Consider the following 12676-nt stretch of genomic DNA (forward strand, 5'->3'; position numbering starts at 1 on the left):
AAAACCAGTTTTCACATGCATGGGTAAGCAAGCCCTGACTCACCAAAGGTTTAAAGCCGTTTGCCTACCCTCACCTGATTTTGCCCGCCAGTGTCAGCGATTTACCAGGGTTTTTCTGCAGCGCATTTTACAGCGTTTGGGAGCCACAGGTGAGAGCTGTGTGCATGTGGCGACCAAAGGAAGGCAAGTTACCCCACAAAGGAGGCACGACTGACAGTTCCCCACCAGAGGTGCAACCCCTCCAATACACTTCCGTACACCACATTGATATGTAAATTGTAAGTAGTGATACGGGCCGCTGTACATGTTTGCATCAACATATTCTGATTACACTAGATAAAGAGTCAAACAAAAGAGGGCAAGTAACTCTATACAAAAGTCATTGAACAGTACACTTTGGCAATATTTGCACCTTAAAACTGATAATAAGCTTTGACAATGACGTACCTGTTATTTAAAATATTAAGACGTCATTATTTTCTTCCAAAACATTTTGTGCCTGAAGCAGCAAACAGTATAATGCAAAACTAGTTGCACCGATTTATTGGCGTTTGTGTTGGATTTATTTAGTCATATTCAATAGATATCTATTGAAATCTGTGAAAGTGATTGTTAAAGATTGTTTATAGTTCAAGGAAAAGTTGTTGTCTACATGAGTCAGTGTATAATCATGTAAAATGCATATACATTGTCTTAAACTAAATAACAGTATCGAGTGAAAACCAGCAAGACTTGTTAAATCGAGCCAGTAATTTATTTTCCTTGAATAAAAAGTGACAATTAGAAATAAATTGCAGTTGTTCGAATTAAATCATAAGAGTCATACAAGTACTATAACAAGACCAAAACGTAGAAGGTTTAAAACAATTTCCAGTGGTGTTCTGCATGCATTCAGCAATTGAAGTGCCGATGTACCATCCTGGAATAATACCGATGTGCTAACAGTCTTGGTGTATCTCAGTGAGGTAATAAAAGTGTCTTTAAATGAATTAGCAATATTCCCAAAATAGTGATCTGATTTGCAAAGTGTTATTGAACTAAGTGGAATTCCAGTCAAAAATGTAATTAGATACATTCTACAAAACATGAACTGAAACACAGTTTAAATAGATTCCAATGAAACAAATGTTAAGATATGGAATGATTAATTCTTATATAATCTACTTTAATGTTAAAATCAAAGACGTAATTCGAAGATCAGGATAAGGACCATTGCAATGGAATATTAGATCAAACGGTGAACAAAATTCGTTTCTAGAACATCCTTAGGTCAGAATCAAGATTGTGTCTAGAACTCAAGCCTAACAAACATGTTTCCCCTGCACGACATTAGGCATGTAGGCCGAAACACTTCCCTCAATTGTGGACAAACGTTCTAGCACACATTTGTCACGGAATAAAGAAAATATTTTGTTAATGCCTTAGAACAACATCGGTAATTTGTTTCTTAGACGCATACAGCGTAACCTAAGGTAGTTCATATATTTCGAATTATTTTATTTTGTTTACTGGGCAATACATGCATCTCGCCGTAGGTCGCTCGCGGCGAAATACTCATATAGCACGTTGTGCAGGGGTACTTTACCATTGGTCGTGTAATTTGTTTCCATGTTTATATGAGACATATTGTCTTTCGCAAGACAATATACACTTGCATCTTGTCAAGGAGTGTTAATATGCTAATGTCTTTCTACAGCAATAGGGATGCGTCAATGGGTCTGTGGATGGGTTGGTTTTTGCACAGATGGATGGATGCATGGATGAACCAAAATGGTGAGGCCATGAACTGTAGTGTGATAGCAAAGCCATTTCAACTGACAGTGAATCTGTTACCTGAAAGGAAGTGTTGAATAGGAATTCTGGATTCTATAGAAGGCAGAGGAATAACGATGTGAATTCCGAATCATTCTGTGTCTTACAAGGACACATGGTTGTGTGAACCATACGTATTTTTCTCTGTATCATATGGTTGTGTGAACGATACTAAATTTTCTTTTTATCATCTGGTTGTGTGAGCCATACTTACTTTTCTTTGTATTATATGGTTGTGTGAAGCATACTTATATTTTAGTTGTATCGTACGATTCTGTAAATCGTAGTCATGCTTATTCCTCTGTATCATATGATTGTGTGAATCGTATTCTTTTCATTATGTTTATTATGGAGGTGGGAACCATATTCATATTTCTTCAAATATTAATCTATTTTCATAACATGTTTGGGATAGCTGTCTTACATTATATGTTATTGTTAACCTTAATTCAGACGTATAACACTGGTTATTTATTTTATTTTAGCTTCATTGTCACAGTGAATTATTTTCTACACAAATAATACATTATGTATACACGCATTGTATTCCACATTGTCTGCATGTTTGTCGTATTAGGACCTATGCCAAAGTACAATATAAACAAATGGATATATTTGTGAGTGAAAGTTTGTGCGTACGTATGTAGGTATGTATGTATGTATGTATGCCAACGGTTTACAGGGTTATAGTACGTACGCATATTTCGTTGTTAAGTTGATTTAGGTATTAGTAGATACGTGTGGGCTGATCAGTTAAGGGGCACATTAGTTAATGTGTCTGGACATAATTTTAACATGTGAAAATATGAGTAAATATTTTGTACATGTAAAAATATAGGAAAGAAAAAATATGAAAATTATTTCGTTAAAATATCTCTATATTTCATTCTTAAGTAATATACGTGTGTATATTTGCAAATTGTGTGTGTGTACTTGCAAATTGTGTGGACGATACCAGGGTACAAGGATTGCTAATAAAGGATGATAGGTTAATTACCAATAGCCCATCCTACTTGCAGTCCTATTTACAATATTGCCAAATGAGGAAAGAACTCTCATGTGGCATGGTTGATAGGATAATAACCTTTAACCAGTCTGTATGCCGAAATCGTATCACACGAAACCAGGAACGTTCCATATATTGCTAGAAATATTGGAATTTCACTCACGCAGACTCAGGTATTTTGAAACCGGACATCGCCAAAACATGAGCAGTAAGTTTGTTGTGGTCAAACAAGTTTTAATTCTGATTTTCCATCAGTTGCTCAACATTTATTATTGATCACAGTGCTTAAGACGAAGCCGAGATTGTCTTTATCTTCAGCTAATGGCGTGACCTATGAATGGTTTGAATGACTTCGAGGTCTATAAGCTATCGTTAAGGTCACACATTGGTGTGATTACAAATAGTCGTTTACATTTGCAAACCTACGTGGCATGTATTTATATGTGAAAGTATACATTTCACATTGACATTTATAAACTTACTGGATGTGTACTGTCTGATATTTCAAGCAGATACATAGATTTGTCATGCGGGCGAACATCGTGCGTGTTAGCTGTACCTGAACAACAAGTTCACCAGAGGTAGGACGTCAATTACCTGCTTATTGTAAGCTCTTCATGTATAATTAGCATCGATTACAAGATCTTTTCACATTAATGTTAGCAAACACGTCTACATTATTAAACACGCGATCTTTCTGTCTCTCTTTTTAATGCCATCGCTACTTAATTTTCCTCGATATTGATAAATCTGGGGTCATAATATAAAATGTATGTGACGTTATAATGTCGTGACACGTCCTTATCGACAGGTGTACTGATTCAAGACTTCTTATTTGAACTCAATACAGTGTTTTATTATGCTCTGAAATAGAATATAACCGATGATGTTTAACAGCGAAACAAACGCCCGCCTGTCTGTAGTTACTTTAGTACACTTACTTAAATATGTGACCACACCAGCACATTAGGTAATTTGTATGAGGATAGATACATACGATGTATCACAATTGTGTGAGACCTGTTCATGAAATCAGGCAATTAGAAATCAGAAATATTTTGCTATTATAGGTTACTGTATTTGTATGGGAAAATATGAACGAGTTTTGGGATGGAACGAACTTGAGAGTGCAGTATATCCTTCCGACAAAACGAGTTCATATTTTCCCATACAAATGCAGTAACCTTTTTATTATATGCTCTTTTGTTTAAATTCTACCTAAGGTTTTGATTATATAAACAAAATACACTAAAAGAAACAACGTAAATGAATGAATGCCGTATTCCAAACTAAATACACAAGCGCAAATTTGTCATTACACAATGACATTATTATTAATGCGGACATAACTCCGCCCAGATAAATTTGAACTTAGTCGCGCGCTCGACAGAACTTTCGAAAGAAAATGGCGTGTCTAGTTAAAACTGAAATTTGCAGTCATATTGTGAATGAATGCGCATTGCAACAACTTTTCCATTTGATCTGGAATGAATATACTTTGATATTTTGTTTCGATTCGACGAAAGTTTGTGATTTTGGACTGTATTCATCTGTGCAAATTATACATGAAATACGTCTGATTGAAGTGGCGTGGGAGAAGCGTGTTTACGTCTGCAAATATGTTTCTGTTTCTGTCATTGAATGTTTGAAATCTTAAGGTGGGAAAAATATGAAGTCTTTCAATTGCAATTATCAAAAAGACGCTATGGAATGTAATTCTTATTTCAAACTGAGAGCAGTAAGGAGGATGCAGTTGCACTTATCATCGAAATTAGAGCACAGTCTCGAAATGTATAACCAAGATTGAAAACCTATGACATGACTCATGTAATTCGGATTTGCTGAATTAGGAAAAACATTTTGAGGAAATTCATGATGTAAAACTGTAAGTATATTTTATTTTACCATTCTTATCACCAGCTAAAGAAGGCAGTATATGCCTTGTTGCTTGTATGTTATTTGTAAGGACCTAATCTTCCGTCTTTTATATAATGTAGCTAGCCTAAATCCGTAAGATTGTATCAACGCGGAATGTGCCAAAACAGCTGGGGGTTTTGCAGTCCACGAAACATGTTTTAGTTCATTCAGAAACAAATTTAAACAACCAGAACGTAAAGAGCCTCTTACACGAGTGTATATGATTTGTTTACAAATCAAAAGTGTTGGCGTCTGCGTCCATTGTTTGGTTACATTAGAAAGTAGTTCCTTTATTCACGTGAATTCTATACGTGTATTGTCGCGCGCGTTCAGCACTGGGGAATACCGAACGATTCTGACAATGTAAAGTTAACGGAGAAAAGAATGAGCATATAATAAATAAATAAATAAATAAATAAATAAATATATATATATATATATATATATATATATATATATATATATATATATATATATATATATATATATGTGTGTGTGTGTGTGTGTGTGTGTGTGTGTTTCGCGCGGTAACTGGCACGTGTATTCCTTATATATATGCGTGAAGCTGCCGACTAATGTCATTACTCACAAATATGTTATAAGCCGAAAGACACTTTAAATAGATAAGTATATATAAGCTGTATTCTCGACAAAAAGTGAATGCAGACATAAAGCTTCATTTTGTACCAATCTATATATTACAACCAATCCTACTTTCTCTCATACAAATTGAGACTGGCTTAGCTTACAACAAAATGTTATTCTCTAATTATAGGTATGGGATTTATTTTGGCAGCTTTAATCTACGTATTAATTTCAAGAACTGGTGAGTAACAATAATACATCTTTCTACATGTTAATAACGTGCATCTAGATTAGTAGGCACTATACAATTGTTATTTTGCTTGATATTTAAATTAGTTATTACTTTGAATAAAGTCCATTTAATGTAAATTATAATTATGTCGTCGATAGTGAACGTAATGTTTAATCTCTACTTGCTGTCATGTTGTGATTATTTTTAATAAAAAAAAGCTATACGATTGCAACAGTTGAAATAGTAGACCATTTAACATTTCCATTACTGAAGAGTCCGTATTTACGGATTACATATGAGTTCCTTGGTTATCTTTTGAAATAAAAGCCTCGTCCTCCTTTCCTCTTAATCTAGTAGACAACATGGTGTGATGGAATGCATTACACGTGCTTGATTCATGTGTGCCATGCCAACACACTAGTAAAGTCTAACATTACTAGTATCACTTCACTATATTTTATTTTCTATTGTCCATAACAATTTTTTGTTCAAATCTCTCGGACAAATTGAAAGTGTAGACAAAGGATGTTGACTTAGGTGCAACTTGCAAACGAATTACTCAGAAGTGATAGTTTTATTTCAAAATTCATTTTTTTCAGTTTCAATAAAAAGTTCTAAAGACTAAATGGACATAACAGATTAAAAAAAAAAAAAAACATGAATCGCGCGCGTACAGCACCAATATAATTAATTGAAGGACAAGACAGATAAGGAGATAATTCCATCAAATATAGTTTGAAAACGGTAAACGTTATTGTGTACATTCTGGAACTATGTTTAAATACATTTCTTCATTCTGGAGGTAAATGTAAAAAAAGGATGGATGGATAAGCGGGTCGGTCTTTAAGATTCGTTTTTCTCCACTCTCATTTCCTTCCGGTTTGCCCATCCCACGACTGACCCCTAATATTGTCAACCATAAAATCAATCTTTCTTTGTCTTTTCTTAATGTCATCGTGAATGACAGGAGTAGGTAAGATTGAATCCCAACCGGCAAAATACAATTTTATCTTAAAACCCGACCTAACGGGATATTTCACGGTTGTGCAATACCATGCTTGGTACACGTCCATCCATAACATAAATCGTCCTGTCTGTTAGCCAGTCCAACACACAATCTGTTTAAAGCAACAGATCCTAGAGTGTATTTATGGATTGATATGAAACTTGATAAATGTCATGGTGATTATCTGAAGATGCGTATATAGCAACAAATCACTGGCCTAATTTACTTTTATAAAGTTTTGTTTTTGCCGTTTCCACTTGCTGCCGACATTGGTGTGTCAGACTCTTGTGAACCCAGCTAATCTCAAAGATTTCAATTGATATGCCTGGGCAGAAAAACATATCATGGTATCAGTAATTTGTTTCCATAATTGTTACTAATATGATTTACATTTAAACACTGACAGGCTTGAAAAAATGTGGTCACAACCTGTCACATTCTTCCTTCATCTGAGAATAATTAGAAATATCTTCAAATATTTACAAGTAAGTGTGGGTAAAGATCGCGACATACCAGTGTCTATTCCGAACTTTCACCACAAATTAAGCAATTCTTAGAGTTTGAGTCAATAAGACGTTTTTTAGCAGATGTTAAATCTCTTCCTGAAAACAATGGCTGGTCTTTTAATTATTTTTGTTTGCTGTTTGCTTTTTAATTTTCAGCTGCGATAATATGTCTCAGCTGCACAGAATCTGCTAGACAAAGTGATTGTGAATACGTCCAGAAATGTGGTGGCCATGACGTATCGTACGATGACAAGTGAAGTGTTTCTGCTGTAACAATAACAATAGTTGAAATCCTCTCTAATTTTGTGTTTTTACTCTAATGAATAATCAGGCAAAGTGTATGATGTTGCAAGAAACATGCTATGTATATTGATTTTTCTAAAGAGAAACCATCAACGTTTATGCAATTAAACTCTATCCACTGTCCCCCTTCCGAAAAACTTACAAAAAACAACAAAAACACAAACAAAGGCTAAACAAATAAACAAAACACAATGAAATAAAACAGAAGAACAAGAAAAACCCTTACAAATATTTGGTTCACAAATGGATGTACTACAACAAAAACAACTCCTCAACTTCACCTTTTTCTTTACTTCTGATGGTTACTCGGCAATAAAACAGTTACAGGTCAAAAAAACATACCTGCAGTGTTAGTGTGTCTCTATCAAACTTCATTTTAACGCTGTCGCAAATACCTGCGTAGTTTATTAAATATTTATTCATATGGAACCGATGTGTACGTAATCTGATACATACTTCTGCATGTTTAATGAAATTGCCAGTTCAAGACAATGTTTTATCCAGGACAAAAACTATCACTGAACAGTTATAGATGTGGCGTAAAGTTTTCATTGCTGATTTACTAACATACATCGTCGACTGTGGCCCTTTATTCAGGCCATTTCCACCACAGAAGCACCATAAAGTAGAACGTTGAAAATCGTTCAACCCTATTTAGAATTTCATGATACATCGTCAGCAAACATCTTGTATGTATGGATTGAAAGAGCATGTTATATATATATATATATATATATATATATATATATATATATATATATATATATATATATATATATATATATATAGATATATATATAGATAGATATAGATATAGATATATATAAATGGAGAGAGAGAGACCACCGCCAGGCTCATATTGCACCTCTTACATATATGTCTAATACCAGCAACTTATGGAGTCATTTCAGCAAATACCAACTAGAATCCAAGCTGGACTATATTTGCAGACTGTATGCTATTAAAGGAAGAAGGGGATCATTGATTTCCCTGACAATAAGACATGTTTTAGATCATGATGTACGTGTATATTTACGAGGACATCTATATATACTGATGATCCGATTTTAATGCGATTGCAATGAACAATCATATAACACCCATCAAGGTATTAAAAAAGAAAATAAATAATTATATCCATGAATACAAATATGTCCTTTTTGCCAATATAATCGGATGAAAATCCTTAGAACAATAAATAAGTTCTCTCCCTCCCTCCATCGTTCCTTCCACCAACAGTTTCTCGCGCAAAAGATAAGGCAAGTTAAAAATACCTGTGAGTGAAATAGGTGTTCTGTGTATATTTTCCATGTTTCGAATTTCCAAAATACTTGATCCAGGACAGTTGATCATCTTTAATGATTAGTCCAACAGCCCCATATGTTATCATAATGCTTTAGTATGAAAACAGATGGCGTTTACTATAATACCCCAGCTTGCATCATGCTAAAATAGCACTTGTAGCTTTTACTCTGCTACTTTTGTAACTTCTCCAATGTTAAATAATTTTACCGTTATATACATTATCATGTCATCATCAATTTATCAGAAAGAAATGAGAGACTTAGAAATGGATTGATGCAAACTAGGATGTTGGCATAATGATTAAAAAATGCATATACAGTTTAAAGGTATGAAACTGTACTAGTCAAATATGACGCATGTCACATTTGGAAATAAATACTGGTAGATGTAAAGATACGATCTAGAATGTACATTCTAGACACACACAGAATATAATATAGATCATATGCTAATAGATAATGCATGCATATAATTATAGCGGTAATCTCCGTCCATACACCCATACACAGTAACTAATGTGCCACTTAACTGACCAGCCCACACGTATCTACACGTATCTTAACAGCAAAATATGCATACGTACAATCACGCTATAAACAGTTGGCATATTAATTCATACATACATGCATACATACATACATACATATATACATACATACATACATACATACATACATACATAAATACATACATACATACATACATACAAAACAACACACTGTCTGACTTACCAGCACCCACTCATCCACTGACTAGTACATATACTACCAACCAATAAAAAGAGCAGGAGTGATTATACATATATTCATGCATAATATCATTCTATGACTGACAAACACCCACATATTTACTGACCAGCACCTACTCTAACTCTCACAAAGAAGAGAATGAAAGTAAAGGTGGATTTAATTCAAGTGAAACCACTTATAAAGAAAACGAAAATTTCCCCTACTACCCGTAACCCTATATGCATTCCTTAAAGTCCCCAATTAGTCAAAAACTACATCCATAACAAAGGCTATTAATCTCCATTTCACCCACACCCACACCAATCAATCAGTACGCCGTTTGTCTCAACATCACCGTCATCTAATGACCAAACCTTTCCCATCTACCAACCCAAACGTCGTCCTTGTGAACATTACCGAGACTAACAAAGCCAACACGGTACCTGGCTAACTAGCATCTAGTTATCAACCTGACCGACACCCACACCTAATAACTAACTCGCTGTTTGGACTGAACAATACCTAAACCTATTAACTAACATGCCATTTAGAATGACCACCACCACACATATAATGATCTCAACATGCACTTATTAACGATCGTAAAGAGTAGGAGTGTGTTTACATATGCACACATTTAATATATCCTACTAAACAAAGCAGCCTTTTACTGTCACATCAAGAGACAAGCGTATACTCTAATTCATACACACTGTAGCCTGTAAAAAGAAGGCATGAATTAGAAGTGAACCTCCTTATAAACAATGCTAACAATTTCCTCACTACCCATTCCCCATATAATTTCGTTACCATTTCCGCATGAACAAATATACCACCCCACCAACTTCATGTTTGACTGATCAGCACCTAAACCTAGTAAATTATACGCCGTTTGTATTTACCAATACCGACTCACCTACTAACCAATACTTCAGTGGATTGACCAATATCTGCACATACTAACAACGCTGACTAATGAGAACCCACCCATCTGCTGACCGATGCCTACACCTGCTCAATAACACACCGTTTGGACTAGCCAGCAACTGTACTAACTAACCAACAACCCATCACCCACTCAGAACACGAAAGAGAAGCTTAACCTCAGGTAAACAAAACTAAATCCACCTATTGAAATATCCCCTAAAACTAAATGCCTCAACTACTCTGTCCCCTTATAAACTGTACTAGCACCATCCATTATCCTTATAACCCATGTAACAAAAGGAGTGATATGAAAAGAGAGGAAAACGGTGAGATATTCAAACACTATACATGCAAAGCTAAGATACTTGTATAATATCGCCATAGAACGCAGCTAGATAAAATGGGTAACACACGATTCAACAAACCTCATTATATAAAGTCATACATTTCAAAACCCAGCGGTAATTTAGGAACATTCAGATATTTTAGAAATACAATATTATTTAACATTGCTAAAACAAACATAACAAATCACCACAGTATAGAATTATAATAACCCCCAAGCAAACCATTGTACGGTTACATCAGAACAGGTTATAGTGTTGATTTTTTCCTTCTTGTCTTGCAATGAATTTCTTTGCTGCAATATTTTATTTCCCGGTATCTTCTTCTGTGCCCGAGAGCTCCTCCCTTTTCTCGTTTTTTCTCTTGCATGGGACACACTAAATATCAATGTCGTTTTCCTCGACAGTTATAACAGGTAAATTTATCTTATTCCCTGACCATTTTCTGCTGTATTGAGGTTCCTTTCTTTGACGTTAATGATATTTGTATACCAACTTTTCTTCTCCCGAGGGACCTAATAAGTATGTTCGCTTTTAATTGGAAAAAATAGTCTGGAGTTTCTCTAGAAATCTTATTATAGGTGTATTATTGAATGACACTCACTGAATCTCCGACCAAAATGATGTGTGTGTGTGTGTGTGTGTGTGTGTGTGTGTGTGTGTGTGTGAGAGAGAGAGAGAGAGAGAGAGAGAGAGAGAGATACAAAGCAAATTAAACTTGACTAGCAGGCCGTCATTAATCGATCACAGCATTCCAAGGAAAAACCAGAATCATAGCGATGACCATGCAACCTCACACTGTTTCTGATGTTTTGGCATCCTTGCATTTCAGTAGAAATATAAATAGAAATTAATTGATCCATATCCAATGCCACCAGCCTCTTTGTCCTTAAGACAGTCTGAGCAAAGTCTGTCCAAACGAAATAGAATCGTGGAATGGATACTTAGGAATTATATCACATTCATAACATTCAAAACTTTTCAGAACCTTTGTATTTCGGCACATACTTACACGATCAAATGTAGAGAAAACAAGTCTCAAGTCTAAGCAGAGAATGCGGTTATATTTAGTATGCACATTTCGTAGTTTATGATTCTTCGAGTTTAAACGACTGTGTCGGACTAAACGTGTGTGCAAATTTCAGGCCTGATTTATTAACAGAAATATATAAATAATATATAAAGCAAAACCATCGTCAACTGATACTTCACTTGAAACAATGCTTACAAATAATGTATAATAGTAAGGATGTTCAGGCCAATAATTGCTTAAGTATTTACTTTTTGTTAGAAATTGGAGATTAAATTAGCTACATGAGGAAAAGATCCAATGAGACTCACATTTTTAGAGATTTGCAACAGTTGTGAATTAATTTAAAATTTTATATTATCTCATTTTTGTTCACAACATTTCAACTTCATCATTTGAAATTTAAATCATACATTTTACGATATTATATAATAATTGCCTTTTGATCAAGCATAATTATGCTACTTTTACTCATACCGATTTCCTATTTGAGAAATGATGATCGCATTTTTGCAAAACATAGTCTCTCTCTCTCTCTCTCTCTCTCTCTCTCTCTCGCCAATGAAGAGTATGCAATATTTTGTCAAACTTGTAATATATTTGAGGTCAGCATGTCATAAGCTTAGAGGTTTCAAAAGCTACAGTTCGCTTAGTATGTATAATGCACTGGAATGCGCACAGGGTCAAACAAATTCTACTTGTTGCAAAGTATTTTGGGCGACTTTGAAAATATCTCATCTAATATACCATATACCTCTCGATCGCTTTTGCAATGAAGTACGGTATTATTTTTAGAAAAGAAATTTAATATCATTATATCATATGAAATAAATAATAATCTTTCTAGCATTAAATGTAGTAAATTTTCATTAGGTGTGTTGGTATGACATTAAAATGTCACTCTAGCCGAAAGGAGAATTGACATTACGGTCCTCATTTTGAAAGTATGACATTGTGCGGTCCAAATTATCCCCC

At 34.6% G+C, this 12676-nt stretch overlaps 1 long non-coding RNA gene across 1 annotated transcript; it reads left to right on the plus strand.

The window, feature by feature from the left end:
• Positions 1-3214: 3214 nt before the first annotated feature.
• LOC149793254 (uncharacterized) lies at positions 3215-7405 on the plus strand. Its single transcript, XR_016422731.1, has 3 exons — positions 3215-3399; positions 5511-5561; positions 7221-7405. It is a non-coding gene; the product is annotated as an uncharacterized LOC149793254 (long non-coding RNA).
• The last annotated feature ends 5271 nt before the right edge of the window (positions 7406-12676 follow it).

Source organism: Sinohyriopsis cumingii, chromosome 8 (assembly GCF_028554795.1).
Source record: "Sinohyriopsis cumingii isolate HCF-2022 chromosome 8, ASM2855479v2, whole genome shotgun sequence".
In the NCBI taxonomy this organism is placed as follows: domain Eukaryota; kingdom Metazoa; phylum Mollusca; class Bivalvia; order Unionida; family Unionidae; genus Sinohyriopsis; species Sinohyriopsis cumingii.